The sequence below is a fragment of the Dermacentor silvarum genome, chromosome 7 (assembly GCF_013339745.2).
Source record: "Dermacentor silvarum isolate Dsil-2018 chromosome 7, BIME_Dsil_1.4, whole genome shotgun sequence".
Taxonomy (NCBI): domain Eukaryota; kingdom Metazoa; phylum Arthropoda; class Arachnida; order Ixodida; family Ixodidae; genus Dermacentor; species Dermacentor silvarum.
The window spans coordinates 164,958,280-164,969,404 of NC_051160.1; the positions used below are offsets into that span (position 1 = coordinate 164,958,280).

The window sequence follows — 11,125 nt, forward strand, 5'->3', positions numbered from 1 at the left end:
ACGTGTAAAAGCAAGCATATCCAAGGACTTTAGTCTTGCTGGGCTGCATCCTAGGGGAAAATCCCAAAGGAAATCTCTGTTGATACTATACAAGCATTATAGGTCCAATAGCAAAACGTACAGGTCCCATGGAGATTTATGCCAATCCTGTAGCTTCGACAGGGCAATAAAATGTACTGTAATACAAATAAAATGCTTTATGGGTCCTAATTGAACCAATAGAATGTACAGTAGAATGTACAATAGGATATACTCGATGCGTGGGTCGGCCGCGTGCATTCAAAACTGCGTAGTCGCACCTGAACGTCGCCCCCGAGGGCTCCGATGTCGCTGCGCATGCGTGAGCTGAGAGAAGGTGAGAAAGGAGAACAACTCTCCTTTGCCGGATGTGACGTCACATTATTGTTTGTTTTTTTGCTTTTTGAAATAGCTACTCTCGAACTCAGACACTATGGTTCGCGCCTCGTTCGCGCGCGCGTTGTGAGCATTCAAGTTTCGTTTTTTGCACTTGCTTAGTAGCTGAAATTGCGGACATTGCAGGGTTGGGCTTGATGACATTTGTTGCTCAGCTGCCGCGACACATTTGGAGCAAAGGTGAGTGTCGTGCGATTGCCCGTTCTCTAGCTGACACTTGTAAAAACAACCGGTTGCGCATTTGAGCTGTGGCCGAGTTGATCTCGAAATTCGAAGGAGCACGAAACGGTTGTCGCAGGTCTCGTAGTGATCGCAGGATAATTTATTCGTTCGTGCCTTCAACAAGTACTGTCACAGTTCCTACGCGTTACCCCGATGTAAAACGAACGGCGGAAGCGTTCACGCGCCGGAAAGTGCATGCACTCAACTAGCTCTATCGGTGAATGCCGTCCTTTGGTATATATCTCGTGCGTAGGTCTTTGTTTCTCCATCTCTATGGGATGACTACGCTATGCGTCTCTTATTTACCCATGCAATTCAATTACCTTGCTGCTGCATTCAATTACCTTGCTCACTGCTTGCGCTGACCGCGGTAGGTGCGTCAGAGGCTTTCATTTGTTGCAGTGAGATAAAGAAAGCGTATTTCTTTCACTTACGTCTTCTTAGCAACTCTTTTGAGAGCCGTGGAGTTAAATCGTGCAATGTGTACGTTGTGAGCAAGCTGTTAACCAAACCCGCTTTACTGCTGCTGTCGCTTTTACGGGCACCTTCAAAATTAAACATATATGAGTGTATGAATTCAGCTCACCTTTCTATACACATCCGTTGCTTTCGTTGTTCGTAGATCATGTGCGTACCTTTGCAACCGTAATCGACATTGTAAAAACAGCAGGAAGGCAGATGACACAAATACTGCGTCCGCCTTAATTGTTGTCTGTGCTGTTTTTATAATGTAAACAACTCCACACACTTGCTGTTTACACCAAAACAATCATGATATTTTTTTTTTCCTTGTAGGAGGATTTGCTTCTAACAGCGGCAGTGACGTTGTGTATTGTCCTCAGGAACGCTTGCGGTCTGCACATTTGTCTAATTTGTTTCACTGTGCTGCTGCTGTCTTTACAGCTTCTGCTTATTTCCTTTGGCCGCACCTTATATTTGTTGTCTTTGTCAACATCTGACCTGTTTCTGCCTTGTTGAAAGCAAGTGGCCACAAGTACTGCTTAGTTTGCTCAGTCTAAACCTGGTATGTATATCTATTTGCTAAGGGCATGCTTCTGCTCCTTTAAAGGTTGCTTTAACTAATAGTGGTTTGAGTCATTGTGTATGACACCAGATAATTATTGTTCTAAAATGGTGGCAAAGCTTGTCCGTGCACAGATTTAAAGTATGGAGATGCTAAACATTAAAATGTTCCAAGTTGCCACAAAGTATTACACGCATTTAAATTTGCAGTCGCAAAAGACGTACTAAAAGTATAATCCACAAAATTTGCTTCAAGGTGTCTTGAGACAATGAATTGTAGAGAAAGAATTCTATTGTAAGTTGCCAATGCTTGTCGTGAGCTCTAGCCCATTTTTCTATGCAGCCACTGTTGCTTCGTTGTCTGTGCTTGTTACTAACAAGAAATTGAGCTCCATGGTTCCCCTGATTTTTGTAGCTCATAAAATGCAAATGTCTCGACATTGGCAGCCTTAGTGCCTCAAGGTAGAACACGAGTGTTCATTGGCCAGTTGCCTGCTTTTAAGATAATGTTGTATTTAATGTCAGGGGTTTAAAGGATACTTCACATCTGCCATCATGGCTGTTAGTTCTGCTGCCTAGCACTTCCAGGACAAAGTTTGGTACACATGTGAAACTATCCAAGAAAATGGACATTGGGACAACTGCTGACGTACTCACTTGGTAGAGCATCGCAAGCGCAAAGCAGAAAATGTTGGTTAAACTCCAACCGGCAGCAAGTTGTCTCTTAATGCAAAGCATTATCATGATCTATTTTCGAATTTCTTAGTACACCTGCCCAGGTAGCTTCATTAATAATTAGTAATGCTCCTGATGGTGGGTATTGAACGCGAGTCCCTAGTGCAGCAGCCCAATTATTTGCCCATTAGGCTACAGATGCATGCATAGCTCGCCAGATTAACCGCACTGGTTCTCTCGTAGCAGCTAATGCTTTCAGGTGTTATGTGACACTCGCAGAGTTTGGGATTCACCCGTTTCAGCTCATATGCAACATATAAAGCAGGTGTTGTGTTTGCTTTGGTGACGCGTTGTGCGTGCAATTGTTTTTGGTTTCTCTATTTTGGTGTATTGTGCTTTGTATTCGATATGGTGCTGGGCATTACCTCAATCACAGCTTCGATGCTGTGCCCAAAGAAAAAAACATTTGTAAGCAGGTGCTCGAGTGACGTGAAGCTCACTCTCCCTCATTCTCTCTTGCAGGTAGTGCATCCAGTTTAGCGCCGTGCACATGTGTACGGACGCGTGCACGGACGTAACGCTGCTGCCCATCGCGAGTCGTAAGCAAAAAAAAAAGGCCGACTGAAAAAAAACAACAAGAAATATAATAAGCTGCACGATCAACAGATTTTTGAAGAGACCGTTTCAACAGAGATATCTGAAGCAGATCGTTATTGGATATGAAGAAATGTGCAGTGGATAACAGCAAAACATGTGGTAACCGACTGACTGACGGTAGTAAGGCTCACAGCCTAAGTTTTTCACTATTTACACCGATAATGTAGCACGTATTTGCGCAATTAAATCACTTGCTATGCGCAGCAACCGCACTCAATTGAAGCCGCCAACGCAGCGATGCACCATTTGCTATTTCAGAATCACGAAAAACAATGTATTCACCGAAGTACAGCGGCGGTTGACCTGTCGGCAAGCTGTTAATTCACATATGGCGAAAGCAAATGTCACGGAGTCCAAGCCCACGAAACTGCGCTCGCAAGAATATCGCGCACGCTTGGGCCTTTCCGACATGCACAATAGCGCACGCAGAGCGTGGTGCAGCCGACACCCGACATTCGTGACTGATCTACGTTCGAGAGTAGCTATTTCAAAAAGCAAACAAAAAAAAAGAAACAATGTGACGTCGCATCCGGCAAAGGAGAGTTGTTCTCCTTTCTCACCTTCTCTCAGCTCAGGCATGCGCAGCGACCACGGAGCCCTCGGGGGCGACGTTCAGGTTATTATACGAACGTCCGTGAAAGCATTGCTTTCGAGCAAACCTTTTCAAATTAAGTTTTCGCTCATGTCCACGAGATAGCAAATTTCAGTGTTACATTAGCCGCTATATTTTCCAATTTCATGTGACCTAGCTACCTCAGGTTGCATTTACGCGCCGAGGCTTTTAACAAAAATAGTTGTCAGCTGAAAATCAAAGCGGTGTGCCACTATTTGGATGTTGTGATATTTGTGAAATTGATTATATTTTTCCCCTAGTCATGCTAAACTACTTACCGGTCACATGCTTGGACTTCTGAAGGAGCACTTGAAAGGTTTTCCTTCCAACCCAGTATTGTAACTGACGCCTGTCACCGGTATGACAGTGGTATTTGCCCTGCAGCACTGCCATGAGTTCAAGATCCAGATGTGTCTCATGTAATAACTGTGCTCGCCAACTGTCTCTATCCGTATGTCACTAGAAAGTACAAAGGATACATTTCTGAATTGTTGCAACATTTATTTTTCGTTAAATGCTCAAAATATTTTTTTCTTTTCCTGATCAATAAGGACTTGCACAGATTGCAGATTTGCATAGTGGGCCTGTAGGTTTTTTTGAATTTATTGTTACCCTTCAGACTGGCCAAATATGTTGACAGCAACAGCGAATACCTCCTTGCTGTATTTGCATTTCCTTGGAATGTCTGTTCCGTGTTCTTCATAACAGTACATGGTGCCATTTAGTTTTCTACCGTGTCGAATTGTGCACTGACACTTTCAAGTGAGCAAGTGTAGGTTTGTATTGCAACGGAAATAACAACATGAGTGCTTCTTCAATTGTCTTTCATCACCGCCTTGCTAGTGCCTTCTTCAATGTGCAAGAATGGCTTGTAACAATATTGTTAAGTGTTTCATGTGAGGATATGGAATACAATAATTTTATCTTTTTCTCTGAACATATTCAGCCGGAAAAACATGTTGACAGCTATGCCTTTTTCATGTTGGCCATAGCATTTTGTAGATAATGGTGTGACAGCTTGGGAAGTGTCTGAAGAGTATTGTTAGTTGGTGCATAATCATATTGTTGCTACTGGGAGGATCACAGGCACTTTTTTTTTCATACTATTAACATGTTTCCATTTTTCTTTTTGTGGCTCAATCATAAGTAGACCTGGTCACTTTTTTAGTTTGTCATTTACTTTTGTTACACATCAGTATTATATACTATCAATTAAGTTGGGATATGAAGCCATTTGATGTTGCATTCATGGAGAATCCTGGCCAATCCCTCGTCATGGGTGTGCCATATTTCATAGGCAACACTCATTATATAGTCTCTCTTCTTGTGGTAAGAGTGTATCCCAAAGCCTGTTTTGGATGCTTGCAGAGCAGTTGAGATTTAGACATCAATGCCAGCTCACAAAGCACCTCATACGGTAATCAGCCAGCCGCCTCCGCAGATGGGGAATTCTGCAGTTTGCAATCGTACTGTTTCGGTTGTCCTTGGCAGAGATTTCAATTGTACACAGTGGGAATATATTGTAGGACCATATAAATATAATGCGATGACAATGGCCATGTGGCTTAAATTATAGTAGATTACGACCAGCATTAGCTCAAGCGCTGCTAAAGGTGTGTGGTATGTAAAAATTAATAAAGTGCTGGTTTTAAATTAAAGTGCAGCCTAGCAGGTTTCGAGAACTTTTACTCTGGCAGAATGACAAAATAAAATTATTTGAAATCAGTGATGCCACGCTGATGAGGCTTGGGCATGAATATCCTCTAGCCAAATTCACAAGGATCTTGAAGGAATTCTTCACTATAGGCTCAACAGTTTTGTTGTTTCCCTATATTGTTTCTATAGGAACAGTGCACAACAAAAATCTTGCGGCTTCCTGTTGTCTTAACACCCTATAATTGCCTTAGATCCATGGTTCTCAGCCATGGATGTGTCGGTGACCCCTTGTGGATTGGTGGAAGTGATGGGGACCACTTGCAATGACGGGAGAGGGGGGGTATAAACTAACACAATATTAGGCGTGAAACAGGTGCCTTTTATTGCTACTTTGCAAAGAATGGTCAAACAAAAGTGCCACTTCAACTCAGTCTGGACAGCTTGTCAATACATGATGCAGTCACGCTTAAGCAGAGTCACATATCTGCAGCCACATTCAACCTGTTTCTGTATTTGCTTTTCAAGTATGCAAGCATGGAAAAAGCATGCTTGCATGCATATGATATAAAACTGCAACAAAAACTTTACAGCCATCTTATGTAGAAGGGAAAACATTTCTGCAGTCCCCAACCAGAATGCCTCAAGACTGGCAGTGGCCACAAAAAAAAAAAAAAAAAAAGAAAAACTTGGTTGCTTTTTTTGTTAGTGGGGGTTTTGCGGATCCCCCATTTGAGAACCACTGCCTTAGATGTAGAGCCATTTGATGTTCATCAATTAATATTTACACAGGATTTAGATGACGCCTTTAAAGACAAGTGTCCCTTATGCTTCCACGTAAAGAAGCACTGACATAGGAGTTTTGTGCTTAATTTTTTATATTAATCTGGTTGCACATGCCAGCTTTTATGATCACACCATGCCGTTGAAAAGCTGGGTGTGCTTTGAGCGATTCTTAACGAATGCCAAGACCTGTTTCACTAAATAAAATATTCTTTTGGCCCTTCTCAAACATCTTAACTGAAATTAATTTAATTCTGGTGTTCTACAAGTCACAACTGTGGTTGCGGACTCCGGCTTAATTTTGATTGCCTGAGGTATTTTATAGTGCACCCAATCCACACATGCGTTCTTGTATTCGCCCCCATCCGAATGAGAATTGTGTTGCTGAGGTCGCCACGGCCAGGATCGAACCCGCAACCTCAGCAGCACAATGATTCTCAGACATTTCTTTGCATTGAGCACAAAATGAGTCTGCTCTACAAACTTTTCTACTGGTACTTCTCAGGGAACACGGAGCATCACCCTCACCTTCCAAGTGGCTCCTCCCATCACACATCAAATGTGCACCAAGAAAGAAAGGCCAATGTTGTGGTGCAGAGAGGCCTTGACATGTTCGGCATTCAATAGCACAATAATGGCATGGCTTACTCACAAACTGGAGCATGCATCACTTGCTTCTGATCTACCATGCCATGATGTCGTGAAATCGTGGAGCCAAACTGCCTTTGGCATTTTTAAATGTTCGCATTAAGGATAATATATTTCTTGTGCACAGAAGCAATATAAAGTTTCATAGTGTAATTAACTGATTGACAGCTACACACGCATAAGAAAAAGATTGTGCCAGGACTACTTAAACTCTGCAATCTTTAAATTAGCTTGGCCCATTCTTGCAATGTTACACATTTCAGATGAATGCAGGTCACTCATTACAGTTATGCCAGCTTTTGTACGTTTTAGACATGCAATGTTTGCCCCAGTTTTATACGGCGATCATAGATAGCCACACCACGTTGGTAGAATAATTCAGAAGTAAATTTTAGTAAAAGCACCATTTATGCCCGGGCTTAGACTATGCCAGTGTAATTTGTGATTCTCATCAGCAATACCAAATCAATAAACTTGAACGCGTTCAGAAATTGGCAGCAAGATTTATTTACTCTTCCTATCGACGAACATAATCTGCAACAGCCCTGCTAACAAGGGCAGGACTGCAAACAGTGAATGTCTGGAGAAAAATAGCCTGCCTAAAGTTCCGTTATCAGTTGAACAGTAAATTTACCTAACTCACCTGCTCCCACCTAGAAGAATGTTTTTTACCCTATAACTCACGAGTTGATGTGTGCAAATATTAATTTCTTGTTCACACTATAGCTATGTGGAATAACCTTGTTCCTGAAGTTTTCAATGGTGTTGATGGCTTGACTTTTTTTGAACGGAATTTGGACTTTTATTTTTTATAAGTTGTATTATTATAGTATTTTTTTCTTGATTATAGTTTTTTCTTCTTATTATAGTATTTTTTTTCTTATTATAGTATTGATGACAGATTTTATTCTATTGTATATGCACATCCCACCCTGCAACAGCCCTTTTGGGCTTACAGTATTCTAAATAATAAAGTAAAATGGGGTTGCTCCATGTTCAGGTCTACAAGCATGGCATTGTAAATGGGCGCCAGAAGCAGCAGCTTTTCAAGGTATTTTGCTGCACCATCCAATTATTGTGCCCCTCTCCACTCTCGCTGGTGAACAAGGGGCTTTCAAGGTATGCTGTGCTGTTCCTAAAATGCCGCCCGAGGCGGCCGTCTGTTCTGCCTACAGGACGAAAAGTCCCTGGCCAGGAGTGCATCAAACATGCAGAAAAAGCTGTTGATTGTGCTACTGAAGTTCTAGAGATGAACTGTAGTTTTGCTCTCAGGTTGAAAAATACAGCAATGCTGTAGCAAGCAGTGTGGTGAAAGCTGTTGCAGGGCTCTTCCAAGGCATAGCCAACACTGCATGCACATACTTTGCACGCACGAGGCTTTAGCAATAATACTTCTAGTAAATTGCATTTGTCCAGCTTCACTCTGTTTTGAACACTGGCAGGTTTTAAAATCCGTGAGTAAAGGTAGGCCTTTTTTCTTTTAATTGGCTTATGCACAAGAAAGTGTGTGTGCATGGAAGGGGGCTCCTTTATCAAGCCACATGATAAAGTGAAGCCTTGTGCATTTGTCTGCAGTCACTCACTGCGCTTTCAAACACGCAATCAGAACAGAGAGCACAGGAAAACACACAAGCAGTAGATTCAGCAATTTATTTCAAACAAATGCAGTTTTATTTTACAGAATGACCACATTCCCAAAAAGCAACCACATGCTATGCACATAATACAACCAACTTAGGTTAATTCAGCAGCTGTTAATGTGTACTACCTTTATATGTTCAAATGTTTCAAGTCTCAAAGCGTGCCCCTGCTTTGTAACTTGTCCTTTTAACTTAAATGCTAAATTTAGCACGATTACCACACTGATAGAAGAAAACTACATATTGTCACGGTATGATTCATCTAGAGGAGCATCGATGAAGAAGACGCTGATGATCTGGCGCATGCTCTCGACTATATGGTTGACGCTTGATCGCCTTGTAAATATACTGTAAATACGTTTTCCTGTTGTGTTTGCCTCCCCGTAACATCTTGGTGGAAGTGCTGGGGGTATAACGCAAGACGGAGCTTCGCAGCGGCCGCCAAGTCGCCACTCTAGTCATGTCCACCAGCGGTGAAACTGCGTCAGCGGCGGCCGCCATGCCAACAGTCGTCCTGGCTCCACCCCGTGACCCTGGGACCTTTTCCGGCACTGCTGGCGACGACGTCGACAAATGGATTTGACTCTACGAATGCGTAAGCGCACATTACAGGTGGGACCCGACCATGATGTTGGCGAATGTCATATTTTATCTAAAGGGAACGGCGAAGGCCTGGTTCGATAACAACGAAGAGGAGCTCACAAGCTGGAGCGTATGTAAGACTAAACTTCGCAAGTTGTTTGGCCAACCTGCAGGCTGCCAGCGTGCTGCCAAGCAAGAACTTGCCTCGCGTGTGCTGACGCCTACTGAGTCGTACTTGACGTACATTCAGGATGTGCTGACCCTTTGCCGGAAGGTTAACGCCAAGATGACAGAAGCCGATAAGGTTGCGCACCTGCTGAAAGGGATCGCGGACGATGCGTTTAACCTGATCGTGTTTAAAAACTCTTCGACAGTCAATGAGATTATTACTGAATGCCGACGCTTCGAAGATGCTAAAAGCCGACGTATCGCCCACCAATTCGCCCGCCTTCCGAACACGGCAGCGACATCAACGTGTGAGGATGTTCATATGCCGACTCAGCCTTCAACATCCGAGACCATCACCCGAATTGTTCGACGCGAAATTGAAGCCGCATCGCCCGCACATTTAATGTGAGGAGAGCCCTGTGATGCCCCACCTACGATATCCCTTATACAATCCGTTGTTCGTCAAGAACTCGCAAACGTGGGCCTTCAAACCATCTGCTCTGTGAACCACCCTGACAGTTACCCTTCGGCCACCTTTAACCCTCTCCAACGCCGTTACCCAACTCCAAATTATCGCGATCCAAATGCGTGGCGGACGCCTGACGACAAGTCAATTTGCTTTCGATGTGGACGTGTTGGACACATTTCACGATATTGCCGAAGTCCTTGGCCCTAGTCTTCTCGACCCAGCTCATCCAGCTTCCGCTATCCACCCCGAAGCCAGCACCAGGTACCAAGCCAACCTGACCAAGGAACATCTGCCGAGGACCGAAAGTCCTCACATTTTTTCTCTCTCGCACCCACTACTCCTCGCGCATGCGCAGAAAGCGGACAACTCCAAATATGATGTGCAAGTTGCCGAGACCACTACTACCACCGCCCATTACAGCCGCTCGCCCTCCCCACGACGCCGACCTTCTCGGTCACCCCCACCACGCCGTTCCCCGTCTCCGTCTTACTCCCGGCGTTTTCCTTCGGGACGACGCCGACCTTCTCGGTCACCCCCACCACGCCGTTCCCCGTCCCCGTCTTACTCCCGGCGTTTTCCTTCGGGAAACTAACGGCTGCAGCTCCTGGAGGTGATGCTGCTATTCCGACCTGCTCTCCAATTCCTCTGTTGACGCTCCCTACCAATCAGAACTTGATTGACGTTGAAGTGGATGGCCTACCTGTTACTGCTTTGATTGACACCGGCGCCCATATTTCTGTTATGAGTTCTCACCTCCGCCGGCAGTTGAAAAAAGTTATGACCCCTGCCTCATCACGTGTTGTCCAAGTGGCCGACGGTGGTACGTCTCCCGTAGCTGGCCTTTGTACCGCACATGTCAGTGTAGCCGGCCGTCAAACTTGTTTTGTTCACCGTCCTCGTCTGCTGTTCCAATGACGTCATCCTCGGTCTTGACTTTTTGTCCGCCCACTCCGCCCTCATCGATTGTTCCGCTGGTACTGTACAGCTTGACCTATCAAGTGTAATTGATCAACCCAGACCAATCAAGAGTCGGCTCTGTTCTGCTGAGCACGTCCGTTTGCCGCCGCAAGCCGTGACTTGTGTTGCTGTGACGCCCTCTCCACCAGTCTCTGACGGCGATTATGTGCTCGCTCCCATCACCGCCGTTCTGTTGACGCACAGTGTTGGTTTGCCTCACACTGTTATAACTATAAGGGACAATCTTACTTGTCTTCCTGTGATTAATTTCGGACTGTGTACACAAGTGCTCCCACAAGGCATTTCACTCACTATGCTGACGCCCTCCTACGATTACGTTATCTCGACCTTGTCTCCTCCAGATGCTGGTCGCTCGCACACCACCGATATCCCGTCTTCTTCGCCAGGTCTGTCTCCTCCCGACCTGAAGAAAATGATTGCTCCAGACCTTTCGCCCCATCACGCTGACGATCTCCTTCGACTCCTCTTCTCTTATAGGGACGTCTTTGACCTTTGCGACCGTCCTCTGGGTCAAACCTGCACTGTCAAACACCGCATAAACACTGGCGATGCCCATCCGATCCACCGACGGCCATACCGCGTCTCTCGAGCTGAGCGCCG

The 11,125-nt window shown here is 44.7% G+C and overlaps 1 long non-coding RNA gene across 1 annotated transcript; it reads left to right on the forward strand.

The window, feature by feature from the left end:
• The first annotated feature begins 423 nt into the window (after positions 1–423).
• LOC125947046 (uncharacterized) lies at positions 424–3,204 on the forward strand. The gene is made up of 3 exons (XR_007468093.1): positions 424–594; positions 1,540–1,660; positions 2,857–3,204. It is a non-coding gene; the product is annotated as an uncharacterized LOC125947046 (long non-coding RNA).
• The last annotated feature ends 7,921 nt before the right edge of the window (positions 3,205–11,125 follow it).